This window comes from Scyliorhinus torazame, chromosome 17, assembly GCF_047496885.1.
Source record: "Scyliorhinus torazame isolate Kashiwa2021f chromosome 17, sScyTor2.1, whole genome shotgun sequence".
Classification (NCBI taxonomy): Eukaryota; Metazoa; Chordata; class Chondrichthyes; order Carcharhiniformes; family Scyliorhinidae; genus Scyliorhinus; species Scyliorhinus torazame.
In genome coordinates, this window is record NC_092723.1 from 42,864,860 (window position 1) to 42,881,096 (window position 16,237).

The 16,237-nt window shown below is 49.0% G+C and overlaps 1 protein-coding gene across 1 annotated transcript in view; it reads left to right on the forward strand.

Moving 5' to 3' along the window:
* Positions 1-10,980: 10,980 nt before the first annotated feature.
* Positions 10,981-16,237, forward strand: part of mlnl (motilin-like) — a 31,377-nt gene continuing 26,120 nt past the window's right edge. The window contains exon 1 of the mRNA XM_072480370.1: positions 10,981-11,099. The gene's annotated coding sequence lies outside the window, so the exon portion shown is untranslated. The remainder of the gene's footprint in view (positions 11,100-16,237) is intronic.

Consider the following 16,237-nt stretch of genomic DNA (forward strand, 5'->3'; position numbering starts at 1 on the left):
ATTTAATGAATACCAATCTTCATCTAAAGGCTGCATTCTTCTGCAGCCTCTATGTTGGAGTTTCCCCTGAGTTAATTATTATTTTTCCCCTAGCATTCGGGTTTATAATAATAATCTTTATTAGTGTCACAAGCAGGCTTTCATCAACACTGCAATGAAGTTACCATGAAAATCCACTAGTCGTCACACTCCAGCGCCTGTTTGGGTGCACTGAGGGATAATTCAGAATGTCCAATCCACCGAACAGCACGTCATTTGGGACTTGTGGGAGGAAACCGGAGCACCCGGAGGAAACCCACACAGACACAGGGAGAACGTGCAGACTTTGTACAGACAGTGACCCAAGCCGGGAATCGAACCTGGGGCCCTGGCGCTGTGAAGCAACAGTGCTAATCACTGTGCTATCGTGGATTTGTCACAGCGCTTAGAAAAATCATGTCCTTATTGTCATAATATCCACTCATGTATATAATGAGATGCAGACAGGCAGTGATTGACACACAGGATGACCAGTAAGCACACAACACAGTACAGCCAATCACCAGACAGGACACTACCACTATAAAGCCAGAGGGCACTAGGTTTCCGGCTCTCTCGTGACCCAGCCACTGAGACAGTCAGAGTCCACGAGCTAGCAAGTGCAAACACCATGCGGTAGCTAGTAAGTCTGGTCAGGCTACTATAAGGTCTCCATTCAGTTCAGTATAGCGTCGACCCACAGCTGAATATGTATATCAGTTCTATCGTTGAATAGAACATGGTTGGATCTTCTCCAGTGTTAGACGTCTGTTTCTAGCTTCCCTGCATCAAGTGCAGTCCACATCGAACCTACCTGCCTAACACATCGTGGTACCAGAGTGATACTGATCTTGACGGACCTACCTCGAGTGAATCAGCATTGACCAGCAAGCAGCCATCCGGTGAAATGGAAAACATCCAGCCTCCTTCGCAGCTCCGCATCTCCGGCAACCTCGGCGCCAATTGGAAAATCTTCAAGCAAAAGTTCCTCTTGTACATCGAGGCCTCCGACCCCGAAGCAGCATCGGATGCCAGGAAGATCGCGCTATTTCTCTCCACCACGGGGGACCACGCCATCCACGTCTACAACTCCCTTAGGTTCGCTGACGGTGAAGACAAAACAAAATTCAAAACAGTCCTGCTGAAGTTTGACAGCCACTGCGACATTGTTCCAGCAGAGGCTTCAGGGTAAGGATGAATCTTTTCAGTCCTTCGTGACCCATCTCCGCATCCTAGCGCAGTCATGTAACTATGACTCGACGGCTCATTCCATGATCCGGGATCAGATCGTTTTCGGGATCCACTCCGACTCCCTTCGGCAGCAGCTCCTGAAAGTCAACAGTTGACCCTCTCTGTTGCTATCGAGACGTGCGTTGTCCATGAGCATGCTAAGAATCATTACTCCCACATCAGGGCGGCAGAAACTGCAAAGCTGGCCTCCCACGAGGCGGAACGGGTGCAGGCCATTGCACAAATGCAGGGTCTGAGCATCGAGGAGAGTGGCCGTTTCGTGCGCTTTTCCCGGGTCCCTGCGCATGCGCACCATGACCGAGTGGACTACGAGCCCGACAACCCGACTGCGCAGGTGCGTACGTCGACCGACCGCACTGCGCATGCACGATGGCGCCATGACGTGTCCGAATTGTGGCTCCGCCCATTTAAAGCGGCAATGTCCGGCAAAAGGACGCCGGTGTCTACAGTGTGGCAAGCTTGGCCACTACGCAGCCAGCGATCCCAGCTGCGGTGCAGAAGGGTCCGCTCAATACAACAAGGCATGCCAGATTCCGATCCCGACAGCCCAACAGACCCTGATGCTGAGTGCCTCAAGTCCCCATACTTGGTGGGCATCATAACTACACATGCGCTGCCTTCCACCACAATGGCGAAACGCCTCTCGATCCTCAGTGTGGATCCCGACGACGAGTGGTGTGCTGTCCTCACAGTTAACAAGGCTCGCATCCAATTAAAACTGGACACCGGCGCATCAGCGAACCCCATCTCAAAATCTGACCTCGACACCATCCGCGCTAGACCAAGCATTCTTCCACCGGCCTGCCAGCTCCTTGACTACAATGGCAATGCCATAGCTGCCAGTGGCTCCTGTCAACTAGGGGTATCCAACAAGGCGATCAAGGCAACACTGTGGTTTGAAATCGTCGGGCCTGACAGAGCGTCCCTGCTAGGTGCTCGAGCCTGTAAGCTCCTGAACCTGGTTCAGCGAGTCCACACCATGTCATCATCACCGGCGACGGCCTCGCCTGATGGAAACTTGCAAGCAGCGTATTCGATGGAATGGGCACGCTCCCATACCACCCCTGTAATTCATGCACCACGCCGGGTGCCGGCACCCCTCAAGGATCATCTGAAGAAGCAATTACAGGACCTCCAAGACCAGGGCATCATATCGAAGGTCACAGAGCCAACAGACTGGGTCAGCTCCATGGTCTGCGTAAAGAAGCCGTCAGGGGAGCTTCACATTTGCATTGACCCGAAGGATCTAAACCGCAACATCATGCGGGAGCATTACCCGATACCAAAACGTGAAGAGTTGACCAGTGCGATGGCTCATGCCAAATTCTTTACTAAGCTGGACGCCTCCAAGGGTTTTTGGAAAATACAGCTGGACGCGTCCATCGCAAGCTGTGCACGTTCAACACCCCGTTCGGTCGCTATTGTTACAACCGGATGCCTTTTGGAATCATATCTGCCTCCGAAGTATTTCACCGCATCATGGAGCAGATGATGGAGGGCATAGAGGGAGTGCGAGTATACGTTGACGACATAATTATCGGGTCCAGCTCCAGGAACACATCGCTCGCCTCAAGAAGGTATTCCAGAGAATTCATGAAAGTGGTTTCCAGCTCAACAGGGCCAAGTGCTCATTTGGTCAATCGGATATTAAGTTCCTGGGTGACCACATCTCGCAGCAGGGCATGCGGCCAGATGCCGACAAGGTATCGGCGATCAACGCCATGAAGACCCCGGAGGACAAGAAGGCGGTCCTCCGCTTCCTCGGGATGGTCAACTTACTCGGGAAATTGATTCCCAATATGGCATCCCACACCATGGCCCTCTGCCATCTCGTCAAGAAGACAACGGAATTCCAGTGGCTGCCACGCATGAAGAGGAATGGCGTGAGCTGAAAGCAAAGCTCACCACAGCCCCGGTTCTAGCGTTCTTCGACTCAACCAAGGAAATCAAGATATCAGCTGATGCAAGCCAGGACGGCAGTGGGGCGGTGCTCCTTCAGCGAGATGACTCCTCATCCTGGGCTCCAGTGGTGTATACCTCCATGGCCATGACGCCCACTGAGCAACGGTACGCTCAGATTGAGAAGAAGTGTCTGGGCCTCCTGACAGGGATAGTCAAGTTTCATGACTATGTTTACGGCCTGCCAAAATTCACGGTAGAAACGGACCACAGGCCTCTCGTCCATATAATCCAGAAGGATTTAAATGACATGACACCTCGGTTACAGCAAATTCTTCTTAAGCTACACCGATGTGACTTCGAACTTGTCTACACGCCAGGCTAAGAGCTGATCGTTGCAGATGCCCTATCCAGGTCCATTACCACACCGTGTGAACAAAGTGACTTAATCTGCCACATAGAAGCGCAAGTGCAGTTGTGTGCCACCAACCTTCCGGCCTCTGACGAACAGGTGGTCCAAATTCGTGCGGAGACAGCCAAGGATCCTCTGCTGCAGCGTGTGATGCAGCACCTTACCAATGGCTGGCAGAAGGGACAATGTCCCCAGTTCTATAACGTTAAAGACGATCTGACGGTGGTGGAGGTAATCCTTCTGAAACTCGAGAGGATCGTAATTCCTCAGAGCATGCAGGCTATGGTGCTGGGCCAACTCCATGAGGGTCACCCTGGGGTCGAGAAATGCCGACGCAGAGCTCGGGAGGCGGTCTATTGGCCGGGCATCAGCCAGGACATTGCCGACACAGTCCTCAACTGCCCTACCTGTCAGAAGTTTCAACCAGCTCAACTGAAGGAAACGCTGCAACAGCACGAGATTGTGACCTCTCCATGGTCCAAAGTAGGTGTAGACCTTTTCCACGCCAAGGGACGTGACTACATACTCCTGGTTGACTACTTCTCCAGTTACCCAGAAGTGGTGAAACTGTCCGACCTCACGTCGAAGGCAGTAATCAAAGCCTGCAAAGAAACGTTCGCCAGGCATGGCATTCCGCTCACGGTAATGAGCGACAACGGTCCTTACTTTTACAGCCAGAAATGGTCTGATTTTGCACAGTCCTACAACTTCCGTCATGTAACCTCCAGTCCCCACTACCCGCAGTCAAACGAGAAGGCCAAGAAAGGGGTCCATATTGTAAAGCGGTTGCTGTGCAAAGCTGCAGACTCAGGCTCTGACTTCAACCTGGTGATGCTGGCATACAGGGCAACCCCACTGTCCATTGGGTTGTCTCCAGCGCAGATGCTCTCGAATCGCACTCTGAGGACCACAGTTCCAGCCATCCATGTTCCAGACCTTGACCACCTCACGGTCTTACAGAAAATGCAGCAGTCACGGGCCCAACAGAAGGCCACATACGATGCTCATGCCACGGATCTACCCGAGCTGGCCCCAACTGATCATGTTCGTGTCCAGTTGCCTGAGGGTGGCTGGTCAGCCACAGCTGTTGTGATCAAACAAGTGGCCCCAAGGTCGTTCCTTGTCTGCATGGCTGATGGCTCCCTGCTACGGCGCAACAGACGGGCATTGCAAAGAGTTCCATGCCCGCTACCTGACCGAAGTGCCCCGCCGCCTACGATGCTTCCTCCGGACGTACCCTGCCACGAGGCCACCGATCTACCAGCAATCCTGCCGGCCCATGCGACCACCGCGATGGCAGAGATCCCGCCTATCCACGTGCAGGCGGCTCCTGAACCACCTCTGCGGCGATCGACAAGAATTCGTCACCCACCACAAAGACTGAATCTGTAGACTGAACATTTGTACATTTTGTGACTTCATCGATTTAACCTCTGTAAATATTGTTTTGTTTGCCATGTATCTGCACTATCGACACCTTCCTATGTATATACGTTCATTTAGACACCTTTTGTATATAGTCAGGTATACGTACGCACACCTTAGTATTTATTTATCTAAAAAAAAAGGGGGAGAAGTCATAATATCCACTCATGTATTTAATGAAATGCAACTTCGACTGGACAAATATGAAAAAAAACGAAATACTGCGGATGCTGGAAATCTAAAACAAGAACAGAAAGTGCTGGAAAAACTCAGCAGGTCAGGCAGCAATCTGCATCAATGAGCAACAGCTGAAGGGAATGGTAATGGATTTAGTAAGGAAATAATGGCTTTGCACAAATGATTCCATAAAAACTATCTGAATGCAACATGGGTGGAAATGAGACAAACTAGACCAACCCATCAAGACAAAAAAAGAAGAAAATATACGTAGAACAAGACAGGGCCCAGTTCTGGTCGCCTCATTTTAGGAAGGATGTGGAAGCTTTGGAAAAGGTGCAAAGGAGATTTACCAGGATGTTGCCTTGAATGGAGAGTAGGTCTTACGAGGAAAGGTTGAGGGTCCTAGGCCTTTTCTCATTAGAACGGAGAAGGATGAGGGGCGACTTGATAGAGGTTTATAAGATGATCAGAGGAATAGATAGACAGTCAGAGACTTTTTCCCCGGGTGGAACAAACCATTACAAGGGGACATAAACTTAAGGTGAATGGTGGAAGATATAGGGGGGGATGTCAGAGGTAGGTTCTTTACCCAGAGAGTAGTGGGGGCATGGAATGCACTGCCTGTGGAAGTAGTTGAGTCGGAAACATTAGGGACCTTCAAGCAGCTATTGGATAGGTACATAGATTACGGTAAAATGATATAGTGTAGATTTATTTGTTCTTAAGGGCAGCACGGTAGCATTGTGGATAGCACAATTGCTTCACAGCTGCAGGGTCCCAGGTTCGATTCCGGCTTGGGTCACTGTCTGTGCGGAGTCTGCACATCCTCCCCGTGTCTGCGGGGTTTCCTCCGGGTGCTCCGGTTTCCTCCCACAGTCCAAAGATGTGCAGGTTAGGTGGATTGGCCATGATAAATTGCCCTTAGTGTCCAAAATTGCCCTTGGCGTTGGGTGGAGGTGTTGACTTTGGGTAGGGTGCTCTTTCCAAGAGCCGGTGCAGACTCAATGGGCCGAATAGCCTCCTTCTGCACTGTAAATTCAATGATAATCTATGATTAATCTAGGACAAAGGTTCGGCACAACATCGTGGGCCGAAGGGGCTGTTCTGTGCTGTATTTTTCTATGTTCTATGTTCTAAGAGGGGATGCAGATGGTGCCAAACAAAGGGACTTGGGGGATGTGGTTAGGTTTTGTGTTCAAACAGAGTTTCTCACCATCCAGACAGAGCATCCAGAGCTGCAGACCTGACAGACCGGCTTTTAAAAAAATCAGGGGCGCGATTCTCCACTCCTGCGCCAGTTGAGAGAATCGGCTGGGCCGCCAAAATTTCCCGCGGCGCCGGTCCGACGCCCTCCCACGATTCTCCCTAGCGGCGGGAACGGCCCCGTCGCGTTCCGCGGGCCGTAGGCCGGACAATCGCCCGAGACACCTAAAATGGCAATTCTCCGGCACCCCTGCTATTCTCAGGCCCAGATGGGCCGAGCGGCCAGCCCAAAACGGCGGGTTCCCCCGGCGCCGTCCACACCTGGTCGCTGCTGTCAGGAACAGCGCGGGAACGCTGGGGGGGGGGGGGGGGGGGGCGGCCTGCGGGGGGGTGGGTGGGGGGGGAGGGGGGATCCTGCACCGGGGGGTACCTCAAATGTGGGGTGGCCCGCGATCGGTGCCCACCGATCATCAGGCCGTCCTCTCTGAAGGAGGACCTCCTATCTTCCGCAGCCCCGCAAGATCCGTCTGCCATCTTCTTGCGGGGCGGACTCAGAGAGGACGGCAACCACGCATGCGCGGGTGACGCCAGTTATGCGGCGCCGGCCGCGTCATGTATGCGGCCCCGCCGTTACGCGGCGACAAGGCCTGGCGTGTGTAAATGACGCGGCCCCGCTTCTAGCCCATTATCGGGCCCTGAATCGGTCGGGATAGGGGCCGTTTCGCGCCGTCGTGAACCTCGACGGCGTTCACGACGGCGTGGGCACTTCGGCGCGGGAGTGGAGAATCCCGCCCCAGAATTATCAGGCTGAGGGTTCCGATCTTTTTAAAGCCAGTTTGTCAGTGCCAATTTCCCTGAGTTGCAGCGCTGCCTCTTCCAACCTTTGGACAGCTTTGTGGTCCAGATTTTGTGTTTAAAGTCTGCCACCATACCACAAAGCTGCCTGAAGGTCAAAAGCAGCATATCAACTGTCAGGAGAGTGTCCTTGCTTGAAAAATGGTCAGTGAAATCCCCGCAATTTTAGAACCAATTGGATGCTTTGCGTGTGGGGGTCGGTAGGTGACCAGGTTGCAGTGGGAGGTTGAGGGGGGGGGGATGAGGGGGGGGGGGGGATGAGGGGGGGGGGGGGGATGAGGGGGGGGGGGGGATGAGGGGGGGGGGGGGATGAGGGGGGGGGGGGGATGAGGGGGGGGGGGGATGAGGGGGGGGGGGATGAGGGGGGGGGGGGGATGAGGGGGGGGGGAATGGGGGTGGGGAATGAGGGGGGGTGGGGGGGATAGGGGATGGGGGAGGGAGGTGGGGGAGAGGTTGTGGGGGTGGAAACGGTTAGGACGGTGGGAGACCACCGGTGATATATTTAATGTCAGCAATGACCAAGTAATTATCCAGTTGGGGAAGATATTTTCTGCTTTGTTAATGCTTGGTCTTAAAACGGTAGAGAACTATATAACACAGGTTATACCTGTCATTCAGGTCGAACAATTTACTTACTGCACACTTACAAGGAGTTTTTTCATGCTATTCACAGCTCCCATCTCCTAGCTTTGCCAGCTCCAACATCAATGCTTCATCTGTTGATATTCTTGGCATCACTAAACCTCCTGACCTCAAATAGAACACTCACATCTCCATTGTTAACATTACCTCCAGACTCAGTTTCATGTAAAATATGCCTCCCCACCCTCATCCCCCAGCTAGCTGCCAAGCTGGCCAAAGACTTGAACACTGCTCCCACATCTGGGGAGTGTCTTCTGGCTTTCCACCATACCGGAGTCTATGAATTGGAGTCAGAAACTGTCATGAGACTGTATTAACCTAATATAATGGAAAGCACCCAACAAACAAATGCTGTTTGCTAATGATGTCCTAAAAATAGCTATTTTTTACAAACCTTCTTGATTTTTCAATGAGATATTAAGAGCTATGAATTCCCTTTTTGAGGTGGAGTGAAGCTCTAGGAGAAATAACCAAATTAAGCAACTGATCATACTTGATTATTTTCTGACTGATTTCATTTTCTTTTTTGTCCATCAGTAATTTCAGGTGGGATTAGTTTCTCCAGTGGTTCATTATTCATTTTTACATACCAGCTCTCGTTAGTCCAAGTGGCAAATTAAGGTAAAATGGCATTCTAATCATTCAATAAGAAATCTTTACAGCAAAGTATCTGGGTGGTAACATAGGTGGTCAGCGCCTTCTGTGACCGGTGAGTTTTAATACATTTCTGTTGAGGTTCTTGCCTTTCATTATAGTGCCCTTTAAGGGGCTGTCAATCTGTTTGCTCAGAAGTGGTCAGCTGGTCTTTTTGGAGACAGCAGTGGTTGGACTGGATGAGATAAACAATTAGAGTATTGGAAGGATTAAATGATTGAGAAAGTAAAGGAATGAAAGGGTATTTGAATAGGATGGGGGTGGAATTGAAGTAGAAGATCAGCCATGATCTTACAGAATGATGGAGCAGGCTCAATAGATTAAAAGGCTTACTCCTGTTCCTAGTTTTAGGAGCTCAATGAGGAACCTACTAAACCCAAAACATACACATCCTCCAGTCTCACTGACAGTTAAAACAGTTCACCACTTATAGAAATTGTGGGACTAATAGGCCAGCCAGACACTGCCACTTTATCATATGGTGGTGGTGGGGGGGTTTCAGGGTTGACATCAACCACTTTCTCCTCACAGAAGTGGTGCACAAGGCAGCACGGTGGCGCAGTGGGTAGCACTGCAGCCCCAAGGCGCCAAGGTCCCAGGTTCAATCCCAGCTCTGGGTCACTGACTGTGTGGAGTTTGCACATTCGCCCCCACAACCCAAAGATGTGCAGGGTAGGTGGATTGGCCACGTTAAAATTGCCCCATAATTGGAAAAATGAATTGGATATTCTAAATTTATAAGAAAAAAAACCAGAAGTGGCGTACACAAAACATCTGGGGCACCATGCTTTGCATTTTGATTTGATCCAATGTGATTTTATGAAATTAGATTCTGCTAAATGAATTGGAGTGAGCATTAAAAACAAATTATAGTTTTAATCTAATTCTTTAACTACTGTCATGATGATGCTTACATCATAATGTTAAGGTTGCAAGGTCAAGTGTCAGCTGGCACCACAACACATAAATATAAAGGCAAGATGTTTTGTCAGCTGTTGGCTTTGTTGAATACATCTCATATCCCTCTCCCACCCTCTCGCATACATTTTAATTAGTACATCAAATTCATTTTTGAGTGGTAACTTCCAACCCATCAATATTTACAGGAGTATGAAAGAGATGTATGCAGTGTTGAAAGGAAAAATACTATCTTTTGAAATTAAAGAGTCGGATCAAATCTTCAAAATTATGCTAGATATAAAAAATTATGGAGCATGTAAACAAGTGATGCTTATGTTTATTTCTGATACTAGTTCACCATACAATCCCTTTTCACATTGTATATGCCAGTGATCATGCCATGCACATGTAAGGCATGTTTTAAAACACTGACATATTTGCATAAATGTTGAAAAAGTGAAAACAGGGCTGCATAACTTCAAAACTGGAAAGTCTATTGTTATATGGTAGTAAGAGGAGGTACATACAATGAAAATACCATCCACATGATAGACACTTTCACAACCAAAAGGCTTGTTCAATTGTTTCAGATTCTTGTTCTTGGATATACATTGTGCAATTGTTCTCCAAAATCCATTGTGCTCCATGATAATGTCATAGAATTTACAATGCAGGAGGCCATTCGGCCCATCAAGTCTACACCGGCCCTTGAAAGAGCACCCTACCTAAGCCCACACCTCCACCCTATCCCCGTAATCCAGCAACCCCACCTACTTTTGGACGCTACAGGGCAATTTAGCGTGGCCAATCCACCTAACCCACACATCCTTGGACTTTGGACTGTGGGAGGAAACCCACACCGACACGGGAGAATGTGCAGACTCGGCACAGACAGTGACCCAAGCTGGGAATCGAACCCAGGTCCCTAGCGCTTTGAGGCAACAGTGCTAACCACTGTGCTATCGTGCCACCCTGGGTATTGTTCCCTTTTCATTACAGTAGAAATAATAAAGGCAAAAATCATTGGACAGAATTTATTTGATAAAATATGGAATTTGATTTACTAGAATTTTTTGTGAGTTATTAAAATCTCAGAAGTTCCTATTGCAAAATGTTGGGTGAGTAATGAGCACGAACATTTATTCAAATTCAGTAATGCTTTATTTGTTCTTGGAACATGGTTGACATTGTCATAGGTGCAATTATTAGTGGTGGGACTTGTTGATAAGAATGCTTATTTAAGAAATGATTGCCTTCCTAGATAACTTTAGAGGACGTTAATTTCGGAACAAGCTTTGAACATTCAAAAACCTATCACTTACACAGTGTTAAATTCGGACTAGAAGAGTCAACTGCGTAGTTTAAGACATAGACAGGTAGGCCAGTAAAGGTGGCAGATTTCCTTCCCGGAGATGTCAATAAACTTGTTGGGTTTTAACCAATAATCATCCGTTTCCATGGTCATCTTTCTTGTGCAGCTTGCAGATTATTCGATTTATTGAATTCAATTTTACATCTTGTTGGGTTGCAGATCCAGTAGCATCATGAAGTTCATCTCCTGCTTCAATTCATTTAAATGGTTAAAGAAAACCAAAGCTCAAAATGTTCTTTGTTCTTTAGAGGGATACGGCACAAGGAAATGCTGAGGGTTTTGGCCAAGGTTGGTATGACCGGTACAGGCTTGGAGGGCCGTAGGGCCTGTTCCTGTGCTGTATTGTTCTTTGTTTTTTTTGAGTATGAATACTGGCAGTTGTCCACATATTAAAGGTTGTCATTTTAACATGACTCATTCAGCCTCTATGCGGGGGAAACCTGATTAGATGACACTGAAAAAATCTCTGTCTTGCTCTGTGATGTGAGAGAAGATTCATCATCTCCAAGTGGATTCCTTCCACAGCATAAGGTGGTAATCATACAATTCCGGAACTAGAAACAAAGTTTCAGAAATAAATTAGTTTGTTTAGTTATATATCTAAATATCTATAATGAATTAATTTTAATTGAATAAACTTTAAATACAAATAAACTACATTTATGAAACAAATTAGCACAGTGAAAAGGGAAAGCCTGAGAGTGGAGTAATGAAATGGGGCGCCTGTGACAAAACTGATTTTTCCTGATTCTATGCACGCCAGGTAGGAGGCGGTTATAGAGTCAAAATTGGAGCAAAATGGTCGGCTACTGTGGTAATGCGGCCCTTCTAAAGGGGCGGGGTTTGCGTTCCACATGACCAGCTCGGGACCAACCGCATGGGAGCACGTGAACTCTGACCAATAGAGAGAAAGCTTTTTGAAATAATAATAATCTTTATTGTCACCAGTAGGCTTACATTAACACTGCAATTAAGTTACTGTGAAAAGCCCCTAGTTGTCACATTCTGGTGCCTGTTCGGGTACACGGAGGGAGAATTCAGATTGTCCAAATTACCTAACCTAACAGCATGTCTTTCGGGACTTGTGGGAGGAAACCGGAGCACCGGAGGAAACCCACGCAGACACGGGGAGAACGTGCAGACTCCACACAGACAGTGACCCAAGCAGGGAATCGAACCTGGGACCCTGGAACTGTGAAGCAACAGTGCTACCCAATTATTAGAGACATATCTTTTTACTGAACTGAGATGCTTGACTTCTGCTCACATGCCTGACTTCTGCTCACATCTCCAACTAACATTCAACTAACACTGCTCTTATGCTAAATGCCTGATACTTTGGCTCTTCCCAGTAATGACATCATCTTACCAAGCTGAAATGTAATTAACTCCACAGTGAATCCCCTTAATCTAAACAACATTCCTGTGGTGAATGTATTCACCTAATGCATGTATGATACTGTAACCTATGACCTATGACCAAAAGTGCGTCTTCTGTACTACCCGACTAGCCATCCTCAGCTACGTCGTGGAGAACGGAGTCCTAGGGCCCTATCCTGACTGTATGCACCCCCTCACAAAACTCCCCTTCCCCACAGCCTCCATTCACTAAATCAATGCCTGGGGCTGTTCTCATACTATGCCCAGTGGTCTCGACCTTCAGCCGCATCAAGGCCGACATCACCAAGGCCGCAATGCACTTGGTGGACGAGTCCATCCCCTTTCAGGTAGAGAGCGATGCGTCAGATGTCGCACTGGCCGCCACACTCAACCAGGCGGGCAGGCCAGTAGCATTCTTCTCTAGGACCCTCCACGCTTCCGAAATTCAACACCCCTCGGTTGAGAAGGAAGCACAAACCATAGTGGAAGCCGTGCGGTACTGGAGGCAGTACCTAGCTGGTAGGAGGTTCACCCTCGTCACCGACCAGCGGTGGGCCGCCTTCATGTTCGACAACGCACAACAGGGCAAAATAAAAAATGACAAAATCTTGAGGTGGAGGGTCGAACCCTCCACCTACAATTACGATATCAAGTATCGTCCTGGGAAGCTCAACGAGTCCCCAGATACCCTGTCCCGTGGCACATGCGCCAGCGTGCAAGATGACCGACTTCAGGCTATCCACAATGACCTCTGTCTCCCGGGGGTCACCCGGCTTATCCACTTCATTAAGGCCCGCAATCTGCCCTTCTCCACCGAGGAGGTCAAGGCATGACCAGGGACTGCCAAGTCTGCGTGGAGTGCAAACTGCACTTCTACCGGCCAGACAAGAACCGCCTGGTAAAGGCCTCCCGGCCCTTTGAGCGCCTAAGCATTGACTTCAAAGAGCCCCTCCCCTCCACCAATCGTAATATATACTTTCTCACCGTCATCGATGAGTACTCCTGCTTTCCCTTCGCTCTCCCATGCCCCGACAAGACCTTGGTCACGGTAATAAAGGCACTGCACAGCATCTTCACACTGTTCGGGTTCCCTGCCTACGTCCACAGCAACCAGGGCACTTCGTTCATGAGCGATGAGCTACGTCTGTACCTGCTCAGCAAAGGCATCGCCTCGAGCAGGACTACGAGCTATAACCCGCAGGGAAACGGGCAGGTGGAGAGGGAGAATGCGACGGTTTGGAAGGCCGTTCTTCTGGCCCTCAGGTCTAGAAGTCTCCCAATCCCCCGCTGGCAGGAGGTCCTCCCCGATGCCCTCCACTCCATCAGATCACTCCTCTGCACAGCCATGAACGAGACCCCTCACGATCGTTTGTTTATCTTCCCAGGAAGTCCATCTCCGGGGTCTCGCTTCCAGCTTGGCTAACAACTCCGGGACCAGTCTTTCTCCGGAGGCACATGAGGAGCCATAAGACCGACCCCCTGGGCGAGAGGGTCCCGCTGCTCCACGCCAACCCCCAGTACGCCTACATCGCGCACCAGGACGGACGGCAAGATACTGTCTCCCTACGAGACCTGGTGCCAGCTGGTTCCCCTGCCAACGCGCCCCCCTCCCCGCTGCCCACCACCACCCCCAGCGCCCCATACGCTCCCCTGCGTCTCCTGTATTGTCCCGTGCCGTCACTGCCACCACCCATCACCCCCCTGCCTACCCCCACACCCCAACCGTCTCCGACACGCCGGACTGAGGCTCAAGCTCCAGACACAACGCCCCTGGAGTCACCATCTGCAACAACCGTGCCCGCCGCACCACCAGAACTGAGGAGGTCTAAGAGAACAATCCGGCCTCCAGATAGGGGCAGCACAGTAGCATTGTGGATAGCACAATTGCTTCACAGCTCCAGGGTCCCAGGTTCGATTCTGGCTTGGGTCACTGTCTGTGCGGAGTCTGCACATACTCCCCGTGTGTGCGTGGGTTTCCTCCGGGTGCTCCGGTTTCCTCCCACAGTCCAAAGATGTGCAGGTTAGGTGGATTGGCCATGCTAAATTGCCCTTAGTGTCCAAAATAGCCCTTAGTGTTGGGTGGGGTTACTGGGTTATGGGGATAGGGTGGAGGTGTTGACCTTGGGTAGGGTGCTCTTTCTGGGAGCCGGTGCAGACTCAATGGGCTGAATGGCCTCCTTCTTGTAAATTCTATGATAGACTGAATATGTAATGACCCACGTCACCCCCACTGGACTTGATTTTTTTAATAGGGGGTGAATGTGGTGAATGTATTCACCTAATGCATGTATGACACTGTAACCTATGACCTATGATCTGGAAGTGGTGATACGAGCTGCTTCCAGGTACTGTACTGTAACCCCCCACCGGGGCCATATATAGACCGGCCGCCTCTGGGCGGCATTCATCTGTACAACCGACTCTGGCGAGACAAGTTCATGTTTAATAAAGCCTAATGTTCACTCGCTCTCTCTGCCTCTCGGTGAATTGAAGGTATATCAATTCCACAAGCCCAAGCTTTTTGCGGTGCTTTATTTGCACCCCTGGCTCCCAAAATCTTTCAACCCAGGTGTAATATCCGCATGGGGTCAATGGAGTGGGAATGATTATCTTCCCGTGTTCCTTGCTGAGTACGAGCTCTCCCGCTCGGGGCGGGAGATCTCTATTAACCTTTATATAAAAGGTAAGCCTGTATGGCACCGAGCAGAACAGTAACTCGATAGGGATCTGCCGGGCAGTGTATATATCGTGTTGTAAATAAAACTATGTTTCTTTATTTTACTCGGTGTGGATTCCCCGTCTCCTCATTAAACCGGGATTCTTTAAAGTACTCTGTAAGTACTCTGTGTCAGCATCAGACAGTTACCTGGGAGAAAGATAGTTTGCGTGTTTAGCACAAAGGAAGATGGTTGTGGTTATTGAAGATCAATCATCCAGCCACAGGGTTTCACTGCATGAGTTCCTCAGGGCAGTATCCTAGGTTCAACCATCTTCAGCTGCTTCATCAATAACCTTCCCTCCATCAAAAGATCAGAAGTGGAAATGTTCACTGATGACTGAAGTCTTCAGTTTCATTCACAACTCCTCAGGTAATGAAACAGCACATATGCAGAAACATTTGGACAACATTCAAGCTTGGGCTGATAATTGGCAAGTAATATTCATGACACATAGGAGCCAAATAGAGAGAATCTACCATCTTCCTCTGACAGCCAATAGCATTACCATACACCAACAAAATCCTGGAGGTCATCTTGGACCAGAGACATAATTAAAATAAATACTTGGCTGCAAGAACAGATCAGAGGCTGGGAATTTTATGCAAGTCTCTCAGCTCCTGATACCCCAAATCCTTTCCATTATTCGCATGGCACAAATCAGGAGTGTGATGGAAGACTGTCCACTTACCTGGATGAGTGCAGGTCAAGCAATACTCAAGAAACTCAACACCATCCTGGACATATTAAACATGAAGATTCCTTGAAGCACGGCAACTCACCGGACATTGATCAAGCTTGCACAAAACATCAAGGAATCTTGAACTCTCTGATACCTGGTTTAAATCAAGTTGCCACAACTTTTTGTATTGGTTTATCCAAACGGGTTTGAGTGGAAAATTGAGCAAAGATTTAAATTTCGAAAAGTAACACAGTTTTGAGCATCACTTGCATCTGAATTGCCATGTGCACCCAAACCGTCAATTCCACTTCAAAATGTAATATTATTGTAGAATTCAAGTTTCGTTTTTGCATGTGGTGCCTATCTTTATGGCTGAGGCTGTATTACACTCCAGTTGTTTGTCTTAGATTGGCATCAGTGTAATACACAGATGTCTAATGGCAATTGCATCAAATACTCCTAAAGCAACATACAAACTTCCAATGTAGTGTTGACGACTAAACATTTTCACTTTTTGCAGAAGCCCATGTTTATAGTCAAGGCGAATATATCTTAAACCATCACTTGTTAAGGTATACAATGGATTATGCTAACAGAATGCTAAGACAGAACCATTAAGAAAGAGGATCGTAATACTCAAGTTATTT